This window comes from Sapajus apella, unplaced genomic scaffold, assembly GCF_009761245.1.
Source record: "Sapajus apella isolate SASKATOON/1434 unplaced genomic scaffold, GSC_monkey_1.0 scaffold15, whole genome shotgun sequence".
NCBI classification, from domain to species: domain Eukaryota; kingdom Metazoa; phylum Chordata; class Mammalia; order Primates; family Cebidae; genus Sapajus; species Sapajus apella.
In genome coordinates this window covers 8,642,654-8,660,414 of record NW_022436955.1, presented here as the reverse complement: position 1 = coordinate 8,660,414, position 17,761 = coordinate 8,642,654, and the positions used below count along the sequence as shown (strand labels likewise).

The window sequence follows — 17,761 nt, the reverse complement described above, 5'->3', positions numbered from 1 at the left end:
TGGATTCTTGGCACTCTCCCCACCAAGAATTATTTAAGGATGACACTGAGTGTTATGTTTTCTGTGATGTGCTCATAAAACTTAAATATTTAAAAAGATGTGTTAGGCAGAAAGAAGTTGTGTTTCCAAGATCCATGTTCTCTCCTGAGAGTTTGGCTCCTGTCCAGCCCTGGCGTAAATGAAGGGAAGATGCCACCAAGAGTGTCACGTCAGAACATTTATCTTGTACCCAGGATTTACAGTTTGTTTCGAAGGGTTGTTGAAAGAAGATGTACACATTCAGTGTTTGTCCATCGATAGATACTATCCACTCTCTGTTATGCAGCCTTAAGAGCTTGTATGTTGCATGTCAAAAAGGGCCATAAAGCTTCTGCAATGCATGTTAATAAGAAGCAAGATTTCTAAGAGATAAAGAATAATGTACACTGAATTTTAGGATGACATTAAGAGACATGAAGTGTGGACTCACGTTTCCTCTTTTATAGAATAAGAGGATTAGAATGGAACATTTCCTCCCTACAGTAGAGACCGGGAAAAACAGTTGAGCTCTGTTTTAAAAAGTCCAAGAAGTTTCGGTCACACTGACTTGACCCAGAGAATACATGTATTATTCTCCTAACACAGGTCCTGGGGTGCAAAATTTTGTTTGGACAATGAAAATCAGATTGATGGTAGGCTCGTGGAAACTCAGAACATAGTTCTCAGATCTGGCAAAGAGCCCCCCAAACCTGTCCTCCAACTCATTTAAATGAACAGTTGTGAAAACAAAGCAAGTAAGAAAAGCATTGTGGCTAAGACTGTGAATTGGTGAAATTCATGGAAATAGCATCGCTCTTCAAGAATTGCCTGTCTTTGCTTAATGTTGAAAAATATTGATACTGTTTCTGGTATTGTTCAACCTGTTTTTACATTTGCATGGGAAACAATTCGATTAACATTTCTTTCTGAAGATGGTCTGCTTGTGAGAGAGCAACATTGATTGTATCAGCTTGGCCCACTGAGCATGCTTTCACCTTGCAGGACTGATTTGGATGCAAAGCAGGGAGATCTTGAAAACATCAACTTTACCTGCATTACTGCACCTCCTTTCAAAGCTCAGTTGGGTTTACTATAAGACAACACTGAAAATGCTATTCATGCACATGCTCTCAAATATGAGAAATTGTGCTAATCCAACTTTCATTTTTATATCAAGCTGAACAAGAAATGAGTTTGTCAGGAACAATCATGTCTGTTGCAGAGGTGTCAGGTTGGATAGTAAGAGGGATGTGGCTGCTGCCCTGGGAGGTGTCTTGTGTTGTGGGAGTGTGTTGATGGAGGTCATCCAGTAGGCTAGATCCAAGTGTACCCCCTGAGAAACTCATAGGGATTATTGCTAGCAGCTGGCTTGTCCCAGCTGGGAATATTCCCCAGTCTCCCTTTATGTTTAGTTCAGTCTCTTCCTAATTCTCACTGCCTTTCTGGACTCCTTACAAAAACAAGAACACTAAAGCCTTTTCAAAAAAACAAATACATAAACAACCACCACCACCACCAAACCCAACCTTTATATAAATAGTTCGATCTTTATCAAATGTATGCTTTATATTAAAAACAAATATTGTAACTTGATGCTAGTGCTGCAAGTGTGGGCAGAGAGATTCAGTCATTTGGGGAAGAACTGGGAGGACCTCAGATATTATACTGGGCATGCAGGGGCTGATTTTAAAGCTTTTAAGTTATCTGTAAGGCCAGAATTCTTTTGGCTTTATATTTAATAAGTTAACTTTTGAATGTATTTTCCCCAAACACTTAATTCTTATGAGATCGAGACTACTAGCAAGACAACAGAATTTGCAGTCAGCTTACATATTTCCTTGTCCTTTCGTGTCTTTCTTTTGAACAAATAAATGGGGCACAGAGTGATTTAAATCTTATATCCTCTCTATACTTCCTTATGCCTTCACGACAGCAATATAAATGGGGACTATTCTTTGATGATCTCGGTATATGTTTCACATTCGTTGTCTCATTCCATTCCCAGGATAGCCATAAAAGACTGATCTGAATAGAGCAGAAAGCACAGTGCCAGAGAGGTTTAGACCCAAACAGACCCCACCGCCTCCAGTCTTTTGTCGTGGCCCTATGTATATTACATGCTTCTGTTTTTTTTTTTTTTTTTTTTGCTTTAATTTTCTTACCTCTATCTTGGGGTGACAGTGGCCTCCACAAAAAGCCAAGTGCAAGTGCTATCTATCACCTTGTGAGTTAGAAGTATATCAGTATTTTTGGTCTGTAGAGAGAAAGAGATTCAATGAGTTTATGCATCTTACTCGGGGATATAAGGCTAGTAAGTGACAGTGTGGAATTTGTCTTCAAGTTCAGTGTTTCCAAACCCATTTGTTCCTTTCCATTCCCTTTACTCAAGTTGACTAAGCTATTGCTGCTCTTCTGAACTTGATTTTCACCTGGGTATAAGGAAGAGAATCTTTCCTCTGCTTATGAAGGTTTCATGCTTCACTTTTAAAGGAAATTGGCATAAATAATACTTTTTTCCCAGCATGAATCACATTTGCATACCTCTGAAAGTAAGAACTCAATTTTCTCCACCAAATCCTTTGTTGAGCTTTTATATGTTTATAATTGTAATTTCATGATAACCCTTTAACCCAGTGCTGTCCAATAAAAATATAATACAGACCACAAATGTGATTCACATATTTAATTTAAAATATTCTAGCAGTCAAATTAAAAAAGTAAAAGGGAAATAAATAGGTGATACTTATTTTAATAATTTATTTTATTTAAGCAAATATATCAAAAACATAACACAATACAACAGATTATAACATGTTATTGGTTTATAATCAATGTAATATTATTAATGTGACCTTTCATTTTATTTATTTATTTATTTATTTATTTATTTATTTATTTTAGAGATGGGGTTTCACCATGGCCAGGATGATCTCGATCTCCTGACCTCATGATCCGCCTGCCTTGGCCTCCCAAAGTGCTGGGATTACGGGCGTGAGCCACTGAGCCCAGCCTATTTTTTATACTGTCTTTAAAATGTGAAGTGTTTTATACTAACCCATCTCAGTTAAGACTAGACACATTTTAAATGTTTGGTAGCTGTATGTAACTAGTGGATACCTTACAGATAGTGCAGACCTCAACTTCTGAAGGATAAATTTATACAGATTTTTTTAAAAAACACTATTGGTGAAGGAGATACTGTTGGGCATATTGTCATGTTACCTAATTCATCTTCAAAATAACACTATACCACCATCCCTATTTTTCAGACAAAAAAAAAGTTACAATCAGATTATGCAACATGCTTATCATCGTATAAGCTAGTAAAATGCAGAACTTAAATTCAGATTTTACATGTTTTTTCTCCCCGTGCAGGCCTCTTTCCACAATACCATAACACCTTAATAATGATGGTGATTATTGCAACTATGATGAAACAGTAATACCATTAACATACCAATTCTACTACCACCTGGCGTCAGTGAATTTATAACATTTTCTCTTACATTGTCTCATGCTTATTCTCATTTCACACACAGTTCTTTAAAACATGTATTTATATTCTAAATAAGCATCTAGCAGTTTGCAAGATCCAAAGCTAACCAAGAAAATGTGATAACTCAATAAACCAAGTTGTTTCCAAGGCCCAGCTTATCCAGGAAATCAGATTCCTGTAAACTTTAGAGACAGTTTCAATGGAATGCAAAATATATGAGGCTGCAGCAAGCCGTGACCACACCACTGCACTCCAGCTTGAGTAACAGAGCAAGATCTCATCTCTCTCTGTCTTTACACACACACACACACACATACACACACACATATATATGTATGTGTATGTATATATATATATATGAAAGAAGATAAAATGCTGAGCACAGTTGCTCGGGCCTATTATCCAAATTTCATGGCAGCATCCACCATCCTAACACTAGCTAATCCTCAAGCTGCATCCCAAACTTCACTTAGCAAACCCTTAAATATGATGATTTCTCTATATTCTATATTTCCGTGATGTCAACACTATCCACCCACTTTTCCAACCAGCGGTAAATGATCACACGTTAACCTTGGAGGACCCATTTTTGAGACCTCGCACCCAGTCTGTTGCCAGTTGCTACTGATAGCATTTCTTATATTTTTCTCATAATGTCTATTTTTCTAATTCTTTTGCCATTGTCAAAGTTTTCTGTCCTTACTATTTTTTTCTGAGATGTGCCCTTAATCTCCTAACTGCTGTCTTTGCCTTTCTTTGTGCAGAGCCCTCTGACCTTCAGCTCTCACTTTTACTCTACTCTTCCACACAACTGTGCACTCCAAGAGCTCATTGCCATGAGGGCAATGGACTTGGCAACTCATATTACCTCTGCTTGAGGTCAAGTCATTGCCATGAGGACAAGTCATGACTTTCCCTCTTGGAGTAGCCTAGCTTCTGGCAAGACTGGATGAAAGACTTAAACAATCTTGTGAATTTCATGTTTCTACATCTCAGTTTACATGGGCACATCTCCATCTACTCATCTCTGCATCTCATCAAATGTTGACCTCATATTCCACTGATGCTGAGATATTTTTCCTAGGTGACAAAAACAAAGACACAATGACCACTGGAAGTCTCAGAATATAGCTTTTGTACCTAAGATCACTAAAAACAGGAGAGAATGAGCTTTCTGCCTATCAGGAAACTACAAAGAACTGCGACTGCCTTCCTTGAGTTACCAGCCCATCTCTGAGGCCATTTGCTATATCCTGTGAATATTCTGAAGGACAAAACTTGGGTCCTGTGTTCATCCTTGTGATTGACAGTGCACTTGAGACAGGAAAAAAATGAGGTTTACTGCATAGGTGCTCAGAATTGTTGGATGACATGACTAGATGAGTGGATGAATGAATTAATATTTGGCTTCCCTAGATCTTCCTTGTGTTTTAATTATTCCATGTCTTCAGTTGTATTGTCTACTGTCCTTGGGAGATCATGGCACCCTGTAATATAAGATTTGTTATGGTACAGCTGTCTGTGTGCTGTTCCTAGGAGCAATGGATTCCATAAGGCTTAGGTTGGCATTCCATTTCACAAGACACCATACCCAGTTTTATTGGATGGGTGAATGAAAGCGTTAGTAAGTGACAGAAATTGTAAACAAATGCATAACTAAGAATATAAGGCACACCTTTAATTTCAGGTTCTCTGCTCAATATATCAAATATAATATATCAGAGATCTGAAAGTGACCTCGAAGGCCATTTTATTCTTACCTTTTAAAAACAGATTTAGATGCTGATATTTAGAATAATTTAAATGATAAACACCCCCCACCACTACCACTAAATCACATGGCATAGTAGTGGCAGAGACAAGAACAGGACTTCAGCAATTTTAATTCCTAGTGAGCTTCACTCTTCATTACACAGTTTCTTATCTTCAGTAGTTATGATATTCCAGAGCCAATAGGAGACGTTACAGGGCATATTAAAAATAAAGACAGAGATGGGGCATGGTGGCCCATGCCTGTGATCCAGGCAACTTGGGAGGCCAGGATGGGAGGATTGCTAGAGCCCAAGAGTTTGAGATCAGTCTGGGTAACATAGTGAGATAATGTCTTTAAAAACAAACAAGCAAACAAATAAACAAACAAATATCTTGAGGACATAGCTACAATCTGCAATTCTTTAGCATCTCATAGACAAATGAGGGTAATTTGATAAATTCCCAACAGCACATGCATTAGATACCCAGAGAAGGAGAGTCACTCTGGCCAGATGTTCCCATATTTCCTTGCTGCTAGAGTAGTATTTGAATATATCATGTAACTAGACTACTATGTTTATCTTACAGTAGTATCTGAAGATATTAACTCTAGCATGTTGTTCTGTCATCCCTTAGTATCCAAGGAACTTAAGAATTAACAGGGAGAGGGATGTGATAGCAACTGGTGACAGCTTATTTACTACCGAATGTCTCATTACTCCTGTTATTTCCCTGAAGATACCCAATTGGCCAGTTGGTTCTTCCAGCTGCTGCCCTACCCAATTTCATGGCCTTCTCTTTCATAGTTGATCATTTTGAAAATTCATTTTCTCCATTGAGTTGAACAAGCTGAGTGTCTGGCAGAAAGGAAGAATCAATAAAAGTTGCCATCCTTGTGTTAATCCAATAATCCAAGCAGTCCTATGCTGGGTTTGAGTGACTCATCTGCTCTTTTTTGATGGTTTCTGGTTAGATTGTCATTCTAGCAAAACTTTGTTATTGGACAAAATCACAGGGAAAACCAATTTACAGACTCAATTTCTGAATTTCCTGTGATTTTTCAAAATATTTTATCTTAACTTTTCTGATCACAAGTCCCCAGTAGTGGACTGGCAGAAGAGAATGTGGGGTGGGGAAGATGCTACTTTTCTGTTCTATGTTATAGGACTGATTACATAGGTGTGTTTCCTAAGAATTCATGGAGCTACGATTTTCTTTGTATATGTTATACTTAACATTTTTAGAAAACTACAAAAGCGACTACTACTGATAATAATAATAATTGCACGCCTATAACAGTGCTGATTTAGCCCCCAGAGGACGTTTGGAAAAATCTAGAGACATTTGTTTTGCCACAGCTTGGGGGGGAATGCTGCTGACATCAAGTGGATAGGGGCCAGGGATGCCACTATACCTCCTGCAGTGCAAAGGACAGCCCTCTGCAATAAACAGTGATCTGACCCAAAGTGCCAGTAGTGCTGAGGCTGACAAGCCCTACCCTAGAGAATGAGGGTCAGTCTGAAAGAGTCATTATTGGACAGTCTTGACAATTACCATTTGTAGAGATTTCTGAAATAGATAGGCCATGTCTTCATTTTGCATTTGAGGAAACTGAGGCTAGCAGAAGCTAATTTGTCCAGCATGACCCAGTTGAGAATCCAGGTCCCTGTGAAGTCCAAACCTTGCTCTTTACAACACATATATTATTTTTCTTATTATGATTTCTCCAGCACAAAGAATTTTGTAAACTTACAGATATATTTTTCTCAATAGCTGAAATGAGTTTTTGTGTGTGTATATGTCTGTGTGTGTGTGTGTGTGTGTGTGTACAACAACCAGATAAAAGGTAATAACGAGAAGAGGTTTTAAAAGATATTATCCACACGGTCTTCTGCAATGATGACCTTGTCAAAACATAATAAAAGACTACTGTGTACTGTTCTTGCCAAGAAATTGTCAAAAAAAATCAAACTGAAAGCATAATATTCTAGTTATTGAATGAATTGAAATTTGACCTTTGGATACAGGTAAGAAGACAACTGTCATTCAAGGGAGTTAAAATGTGTGTCTGGCTGTTGTCAGGAGACTGGATAGCCTGCTCTAGTCCCTGAGTCAAAAATTTTCTGAAGTTTCCATTTGTAAATATTAATACATACATAGGGTCTAGGTCAAAGTTCAACCAAGGGAACAGAATCTATAGGATACACACACACACACACACACAGACACACACACACACACACACACACACACACACACCCCAATATACATATATATTTGTATATACCAAATTGCATATATTTGGTATATATACATGTAACACATATACCAAATCTATATATTTGGTATATATACATGTGTACATAGAGATATATATTATATATATATGTATGTATTATATATATGTGTATATATGGGGTGTATGTGTATATAAATATATATATATATACATGTATACATATATGTATATATATACACACACACACACCCCATATATGTACCTATATATGCATATATATATATATATATATATATATACCAAAAGATTTATGGTAAGGGATTGGCTTAAGCAATTGTAGCATATAGTAGTCTGTCTGGGCTGTTACAACAAAATACCTTAGGCTGGTTAGTTTCTAAAGAACAGAAATTTATTGCTTACAGTTCTGGAGGCTGGCAAATCCAAGATTAAGGCACTAGCAGATACTGTATCTGGTGAGGATTCATTCCTCATAGATGCCACCATGTCATGCATTCTCACATAGTGGAAGAGGCAGGGGAGTGCTTTTGGTTCACTTTTGTAAGGGCTCTAATCTCTTGGCCTAATCACCTTTAAAAAGCCCTGCCTTTTATTACCATCACATTACAGATTATGTTTCAACATATGAAGTTGAGGGAGCTACATTAAGACCTTAGCACAGAGGTTGGCTGGAAAAATTCAAAATACATAGGGCAGTAGGCAGGAAGGTCAGACTAGACCTCTGAGATGAGAGCTGACCTTGCAGTCCGCAGGTGGGATTTTATCTTTATCAGGGAAGTCTCAGTTATGATCTTAACGTCTTTCAACTGGTTGAATCAGGCCCATCCAGATATTCTAGGATAATTTTCCACACTTAAAGTAAACTGATTACAGACTTGAATTACATCTTCTGAGTGCCTTCACAGTAACACCTAGATTGCTTAGATTATTGTTTAACCCTATAACTGTGGACCATAACCTAACCAAATTAATACATAAAACTGATTATCATGCCTAGTAAACTCTATCTTTTTCCTAATCTAGGAGTTACTTTAGATGGTGGAGTAGGGTTATCAAAAGGCACCAGTGTTCATTAACATAAAACACGTTGTTTCTCTCAACAGTGTGAGGACAGGTGGCTATACCCACCTATCCAGCTCTTCTCCAAGATTAGAGAGATCTTTGTATGCAACCAATACTTGTAATTCTGTCTTGAAACTCGCAGTGACATCATACAGAGAAGCAGTGTTGCAGACTGGAAAGAGGGAGGAGTGAGGCAGACCTGGACCCAAACCCTGGCCCTGCTATTTAGAAGCTATGTGAATACACCTAAAACCTACCTCCATTAGAGGTAGTAACACACAACTTCATAGGTTCTGGTAAGAATTACCTGAAACATGTTTGTGCAGTGTATGGCAATATAGATACATTCCTGTAAAGAGATATGTATGTCTTAATTTCTTTGTGCTGCTATAGTAAAACACCACATACTGGGTGGTATATAACCAAAGGAATGTTTTTTTTCTCAAAATTTTGCAGTCTGGGAAGTCTCTGGATCAAGGTGTCACATGTTTGGTGTACAGCAAGGGCCGGTTCCTCACAGATGATGCCTTTTAGGTGTCCTCAGATGACAGAAGAGATGGAAGGGGTGAAAAGAGGTGTATTTCCTCCTTTAAGTCCTTTGATAAAGGGATTCATCCTTTCTTTATAGTCCTCTGTTTGTAGTCAGTATCATTGTGTCTCCTTCTGGGGGGAGGCTATGAAACCCTGTTAAAGAAACACAGAGAGGAATGTAAAGGAGAGGCTGGGACTAAGACAGGCTATTATAAATTCCATGGAAATGTCACTGGCTGAGATTGCAGTAATTGAACTGGACTGCTATGCTTGGGTTCCCATTTGAATTAAGCAACCCTAAAGATGTGTCTATATATACACCTGCATATTTATATGTAAATACATATATACTCTGTGTGTGTGTGTGTGTGTGTGTGTGTGTGTGTGGTTTTCTGTTTATTTTTGGGTTATTGTTTAAGGTACTGATTTCTTTATTAGACTCTTTGGGAGAAATTCTACTGGCATCAGTGTTTTGTTTCACCTAGAAAGAATGCATTTTTATTTTCTGGTGGTTTTATAACTATTGGCTTGCTAGGAAAGAACACCATGTGTCATAAATTATGGTGTGCTTTGGAGTGAAGTACTTTGCTCCATCTTACAACCTTACTTTTACTTTCCCTTCATCTTACTTTCTTTAAAAGTTTCCTTTGTTTAAATCTTAGTGCATTGCTGGTATTTATTGAAGGCCACTTCAACTTCTCTTAAGAACAAGAGAGGCCTTAAATAAATGGGCCAGTAAATAGGCCTTAGTATTTGAGCTCTTCACATGGCCAATCATTGGGAGTCCAATCACCTTTCTTCTGGAGGTTTGCTCAGAGCGTTAGTTACACCCCATCCAAGAGTAATTTCTTATTAAGGCAGAGATGGTCCTAATAATTATCCATGGAGCATATATTCAAATGATAGACTTCTTGCTAGTTAATTTTGCTTTCATATTTTGACATTCAGTGAGGCCTATTTGTTGTTTTGAATGTGTGCATTATAGCATGTATAAGAACATACTGAACTTATCAGTGTAATCATATCCTTCTCCAGACTATTAGCGTTTCGACGGTAGGGACTATAATGATTTTATCTCTGTATACCTCATCTCTACCACTGTGAATATCACATAGTAGACTATTTTGTTGGGTGAACGGATGCTTGCTAAAATGGCTGCTATGTACGTGTGTGTGTATTTGTACATATATACACACTGTTATTATTTGAAGGATCATGTCTCCTTCAAAATCCATGTTGAAACATAATCCTTAATTAAATAGTATTAAGAGGTGTGGCTTTTGGGAAGTGGGTCAGAGCTGCTGATTGCTCTAGGCCAACCCTACTCTTCAGAGTTTATTAGGCTCAGAGGCACTGAGAGCCTTGAGTTCTGGGCACTTCTGTCACCCATCTCCTTTTGTAACCACAGGCAAAAAATTTTCCTTTTTAGCCTCAGTGTTTGCATGCCTAGTAGTGGGTCACTGTGCTCCTTGGAGTGTTTGGGTCTCAGAAACAGTGAACAGGAACAGCATCCAGGGTAGGTTTGTTGCCTTTAATACCCTCTCCTGAACTCTTTAAAAGAAAAGAAAGGAAACCGAACCCTTTGGGAGGCCGAAGCAGACAGATCAATTGAGGCCAGGAGTTTGAGACCAGTCTGGCCAACATGGTGAAACCCCATGTCTACTAGAAATAGAAAAAAATTAGCTGGGCGTGGTGGCACATGCCTGTAAACTCAGCTACTCAGGAGGCTGAGGCAGGAGAATCACTTGAACTCAGGAGGTAGAGGTTGCAGTGAGCTGAGATCGTGCCACTGCACTCTAGCCTGGATGACAGAGTGAGACTCTGTCTCAACAAAAAAAAAAAAAAAAAAGAGAAAAACTTTGTATTTTTGTAGTTACTCTAAATTGAATGAATTTGTTAAATAGTACAACACATCACTACATAAGTGACTTGATTTCAGGGTTATTTTTATTTGTTATTTATTTTCTTTTAAAGAAAGGTCAAGACACTTTTTTATTTTCTGGGAAAAGTTCCTCAAGATGAGGAGGAAACTCAGTGTCCCAGTGAAGAATCATGGGTGAGACAAGGAACCTGCGATTTGCGCTGAGTTGCAAGAGACACAGGAGACATCCAGGGACTAGGTGAATGGACACCTGACACACGGTCTGGGCTTGGCCACTTGGCTGTGGCCATATTCCTCAGCTCCTTTGTGTCTCGGGTGTCCCCATCAATAAGCAGAAGATAGTAATAGCCACCCCATCTTTATTAAGCTCGGTGTGCAAGTGGTACTAAGAAATGGGTTATATAGTGCCAACCACAGCCAAGAATAGAGGTTTCTATCAGTTTGGCCCAAAGCACTTCTGTCTCCCTGGGCTGGATGGGATTGAGGTCATCTTTCTGGCTTCTGCTCTGGGCTGCGAGGTGGCATCACTGGAAAGCTGTGGAAGGAACATTGGCCTACAAGTCCAGCATTTTTAATTCTCATCTAAATTCTGTCACTTTTAGTTAAAACTTGGGCAACTAGTTTTTCCACTTGGGACATCTGTTTATGTACTTTTTAAATAATGGAGTTAAATTTGGTGACCTCTAAGAGACTTTTTAGTTTTGAGGTGCTCCAGTGTAGCCATCATTGTGCTGTGGGATGGAGATAAGTAAGTGATGAGGACAGACCCTGCCATCTATGACTATGACATTGTAAGGGAAGAGGCACATCTATGACAGGACAATCTCAGATTGTCGTATTTGTCCAAAGGGAAATGAACAGAGTCGTGGAATAAAATGAGAAGTGAAATGAGTTAAGGTAGACCTAGGAGACTTCTCTGGGGAGGTGGCATTATTTATATCCCTGAGACAAAGAGGGAACTTGGTAAATAATTTTCAAGTTACATTAGCCGATTGAGTGAATGTTTATTGAGCACATACTCTGTTCCTGACTTTAAATAGGAAACTGAGGCTAGGATATTTAAGAAATCTTCTTCAAGAAAGGCCTATTCTAGAGAGGGAAGAGGCATACAGAAATAAATATCCTTCTTCTATTGTAGCAATGGTAGTCAAGGGATATGGGGCTTTCAGGGACATTGACGTGCTAAGATATGATCAAAAGCATTCACAGAAAATGAGTGTTCAAATGGAAAATGAACCACCAACAGTATTTTTAAGTAATCATATTACTTCTGCTGAGATTTTACAATAATCATCTCACTTTTTTGGAATTAATGCTAAAGAAATAGCTGCAAATATTTAAAAATTAAAAGCACAAAAATATCTATCATGGCAAAAAAGAGAAACTTAAATATCTAACAAGAGGAGATTTCTTAAATAAATTAGGATATATTTTATGGTGGACTATCATTCAGTCACTGGAAGTATTACAAAGAAGTTATAGCTACATGGATGTATGCTTAGGATAAGATGTTAAGAGGTACAAGGTAGGCCTTTGAATTATGTATTCAGTCTGACTTCAACTTACTACACACATGCGTATTATGCACTTATGCATACATCAGTACATATTGAGAAATTATGGCAAAATGCCAGCAGCAATTGCATAGGGCTGGAATTTAAATTTAAATTTTAAATTTTATGCATTTTCAATTTTTAGTTACTGTATATTAGTACTCGAGTAGGAGACACACTTAAATACCTCCAAACCTGGAGTGCTTGGAAAAGAATGGAATAGTGGTTTTCTCTAGTTTCAGTCTGTTTCTAATGAATTAGTCATCACACCTTTGGAACACAAGAAGAACCTTGGATTTAAAAATAAACTTTTCATTTTGTTTTTAATTTGAAGCCTTTAGAAAATTGTAATTCATTTCTACTGTCCACGTTTTTCCCTACAAATTTAAGTGAAGCAAGAATAGAAAGTATATGTGAGTTTAAACAAAATACTTATTTTACTGTGTATTTCTGTTGGCACCCCAGGAATAGCTGAGGGGAAGGAAGAACTGTTGGAAGTAAAAAGGACCTCAGTGTAGTCATTTCATAACTGAGGATTCTAAGGCTTAGAGATGGGGAGTTGTTTGCCCATAGTCACATGGCTGGCTTATAGGGACATCAGGGATCATCAAGATGCAGATGGGGAGAATAAGGCTTAAAAACGGGTTGGCCCAAGATTTGTTGTTTTCTTGCTGTTGGTGGTGGCGACAGTGGTATCTGTGGTAATGATGATTAGAGGCAGAATGAATAATCCGGCACATAATCAACTGAGGGACACAGTATGTTAGTTGTAAGATGACATTTTTCTGTATACATTATTTTCAAAGCAGGAACACAGTACCAGAAAGGAAGTTATAAACCCAAAGCTAGATCAGGTGAAACTTAAGGTCTAGATTTCAGCTTTGCTATTAAGCAAAAACTTAGAACATGTCAGTTTTCAGAATAGAAATGTTTATCTCCATATCTGAATTTTAAAATGCATTGTGCATATGCTCTGCGATTTAAAAGTAACAGCCTTTTCCATTTTTCTCATTTTATTGCAAATTGCAATCACACCATGTCATCAAAAATTTATTTAGTGACAACTTACGGGGAGCCAAAAAGTTTCCTGTAATTTGCATATATTTTCCACATTTGGAATGTTAGTGATTAAATTTTTTGTATGTTCACTTAAATAATATATTATTATTGAAAATAAATATAATAATAAATGCAAAATGTTGGCTCTAACGGCATATGCTAAACATTTTCACAGTGCAACACAGCATATGCTTAGTTCTTCATTAAGAGTTTTTAAAATAACTCATATTTAGCAAGAATACATTATCTTTTATTCAGAATTAATTATATGCTGTTTTGTGTACCATAATTTAAAGTACTACCCACTTCTAATATGTAACACGCAAAAGAAACTATGGTTACAATTCATTAGAATTGGCTTCTTTCCTTTGCAATTTAGTGGCATAATGAATACATAGAACTGGAATACTATTTGTTACTTGAATCAAAAGTTACATAAAGTGCTGATAACTAACAGTTACACATCTTTTTTTTTTTTTTTTTTTTTTTTTTAAACACAGCAAGCCTTAGTAGAATGGTATAGGTCACAAGAGTAAGTCATGCATAATTAGTTTTTTTTTTACTATTCTTTGATTGTTTTAAGAGCAAGTTTTCACAAGGGTGATTGAATTAGAGGGTAAAAGAATATTTTTAAAATCCCTTTGTATTATTCAAATATAGAATGTTATTAAATTTTTTGGTATGGCTGGTTAAATGCTTAAAACTTGATCTTCTATTTCTTTCCTTCCTTTCTTCTCTTTCTTTCTTTCTTTCTTTCTTTCTTTCTTTCTTTCTTTCTTTCTTTCTTTCTCTCTCTCTCTCTTTCTTCTTCTTCTTCTTCTTATTATTATTATTATTATTATTATTATTTTGCTATGAGAAATATAATGCTCAGAAAAATTTAAATCCTTGCCTAGGGTTCGTGACTAGGAGCCCAGAGTTGAAGATTTCTTAGTTTAGGTGAGGCTGCTGTTTGAGTTACATGAAAGTTACTCATATTGTCACTTTCTACCTTAATTATTACTAACAGTTTCAACAAGGGCAATACATTTGAACAGCTTGTTACTCCAACTAAACAATAAGATGACAAGAAGTTGACCCCAGCTAAACAGGAAGGAAAAAAATGACAAAAACAATCAAAGTGCATCAAAAGTGAAAACAAAATTGCTAAATGCAGCTTCCACTTTTTTGAACATATATGTTGACATCATGTTGATATCTTGACTTTTTCCCTAAAAGTGGCAGAATCTTGAATAATAATACTATTCATTCTGACCTAGGTGGAATGAGATGGGCAGTCTAAAACTTTGCTGATGAAAGTATAAATCAACAGTAGAGGGCATTTGGCTGATCTTGAACCTAAACATACATCAGACCCTTTGTCTTACTTGGTTAATTTCTGCTATCTAGCCTTAGGAAACACTCTGAAACACACAAAGATAGAAGCTCATAAAAATATATTCATCCAAGTGATTTCTATAGCACATAAATTTTACCTTAATAGAGCTGTTAAAAATTGCTCATCACATTTTTATTTATAGGAAACAAAAGTGAGAACATGCTAAATCAATACCCCTTAGAGGAACTTGGATTGGTAACAGTTCATTCCTACAACTTAAAAGTTGAAAATATTTTTAATAATGTAGAGAATTACTTGTGGTATAGTATTTATCACAAGGTGCATGATGAAAATTGTATGTAAATCACAATCTGTATTTTAAAAACCATAAACATGGTTAAAATTATTAGAAGGTAGTGAACATTTTAGCTTGACAACTGAAATTAGTTATCATTGGGTGACAAGATTATCCATTCATTATTCAGTTGTCTTATTTCCTTTGGACTGCTATTAAAAAATACCTTAGAGTGGGTAATTTATAAACAATGAAAATGTGTTACTCAGTTCTGGAGGATAGAAACTTCAAGATCAAAGTGCCCACTGATTCGGTGACTGGTGAGGGCCCATTCCTGATAGATGGCACCTTCTGTCTCAAGGGGCAAGGAAGCTCCCTTGAGCCTCTCTTGTAAGGACACTGACACTATTCACGAGCTTGGAGCCCTCCTGACTTAACTACTTCCCTAAGACCCCACCTCTTAATACCATCTTATTGGGTATTAGGTTCCAACATAATGAATTTTAAGGGACATCAACATTCAGATCATATCACCAGTCACTTGTATATTTATGTAGTCATCTTTATTTATTTTGTACTTCTACATTTTCAAAATATTCTTCCATGATGATTAATTACTGTTAAAAATAAGGGAAAAAGACAGTAGTAAAGGTCATAGTGAGGAGTCCTGCTACACAGGCATGTTGTATTAAATGTGCTTGTGTCACAGGATGACCACATGTGGCCCACTTTTTTATAGATTCAACTACAGTTTGATGAGAGCCCTTACCTGGTCAGGAGGGCCCAAGTTAATGGCATTGATAAAATTCGTTAACATTTCATTTTCTCCATCATAGTGATTGTCGATCAGCTCTGAGAACATCATTCAGAGCAGGTTGTGTTGCAAACAATTCACCTAACACAATTGATTTACATAAGTCTTCTTCTCCACATGTAGCCAACAGTAGGGTTTTTAATTTCCATTATTTTTATCAACTCTGATAAAAAGATTACGAGCAAGGAATTTGCTCCTTGCAACCGCATGTGATGAATGATTCGCCTTAGAATCCACCTAGTACTTACTGCTTGATACCTTCTCATGGTCAGACTCTCAGTTCTAGTCCAGGATGTAAACATGTTTCCTACAAATTAACTCAATTACATAGTCCCCTGAATTGCAGCAAACATTTCTTATACAGAGCCACTTGCATATTCTCCATGGTAGCTGACACTTCACAATTCCTAAGGGAAAGCATGAAGATTTAGACTAAATTCCCTGGATTCAGAAAGAAAGGGAAAGTGATTAAGATGTTGAAATTGCTCAAGCTCTGCTGCTGTCACTGTTGAAGGAAGCAGTGCAAAATGTAATAGTTCTGATTACCTACTACCTATCATCTGGGACATTTCCAATTCACGCAACTCCGAAGTCTGCTCTATATCGAAAGATCCCAGGGTGTGCTGGTCTAGGACTTTCTTTCATCTCAAATGATACCACTTTTTTTCTCATTTAAAATTCACTCTGAAGGTCCTAAAGTTGAATATTTGACTTAGATGTTTTCATGAAAGTAATTTTAAAATACACTTTCTTTTACTGTTTGTTCTGGAATATCTAAGAGTCTATAATTTTGTATAATATCCAATTTCTAGACCATACCCTGGCCTTCAGAGAGAGGGCTTTGGGACCTATTGTCTTTCATGCTCTGGGACTTGTGTTTGTTTTACAAGAGCGTTTATAAGAGGTAGTCTGCAGACCATTTGCTACAACATTACCTGAGAAACTCGTTTCAAAGGAAGCTTCTAGAGCCCTAACCCTGAACTTCTGTAGTTCGTGGTGAACTCGGAGAAGCCACATTTTAAACAGCTTCCAGGTGACTGTGAGGTTACCTAAAGCTTGAGAAGTGCCAGATTAGCTCTTTTCTGTTTTCGGAGAGCATTCATTCATGCTGTCTCATTCTGTACATCATAACAGGTTTCTTTACAGGAAGGCGCCTTCATACTTACAAAGGGCGAATAAACGTTCTAACATTACAGAGCCAACAGAGGCGTATCTAGATGTAGCTCTCCCAATGCACTTCCTGGGCCAGCAGTTTCAGTATCATCTGAGGATATGTTAAAAATGCATTTTCTTGGTCTCACCCTCACACTTTCTGAATCAGGAACACTTGGGGCAGCTTTAAAGAGACATGCAGGTGAGTTTGATGATCTATAAAGTTTGAGAACCACTGGTATACCTAGTGTATAGTTTACAGCCTCCTGGTACTAGCTGCATGGCACTATTTATTTAAGTTTTCACGTTACTAATTTCTGTAAAGGGCTAGACAGTTCTTAGCTTCCGATCACAATTTCTGTTAGAGAATATCAAGGACTGACGCTCCAGAAGAGATTTTAGAATCAATGCATTGGCAAATGATGCCTTTGAACAGGGAATGGTCCTACCAGGAAGATAATAGTCTGGACTCTGAAAAGCAGCATCAAAATAGCACCACAGGACCCATCGGGTTTTAAATTAAATAACAGATTTCTAAGTTACAGCTAGTTGAGTTGAATCTTGGTTTTGAC

At 37.2% G+C, this 17,761-nt stretch overlaps 1 protein-coding gene across 3 annotated transcripts in view; it reads left to right on the top strand.

Moving 5' to 3' along the window:
- Window positions 1–17,761, top strand: part of CDH11 (cadherin 11) — a 166,666-nt gene that overhangs the window by 15,181 nt on the left and 133,724 nt on the right. The window lies entirely within an intron of this gene.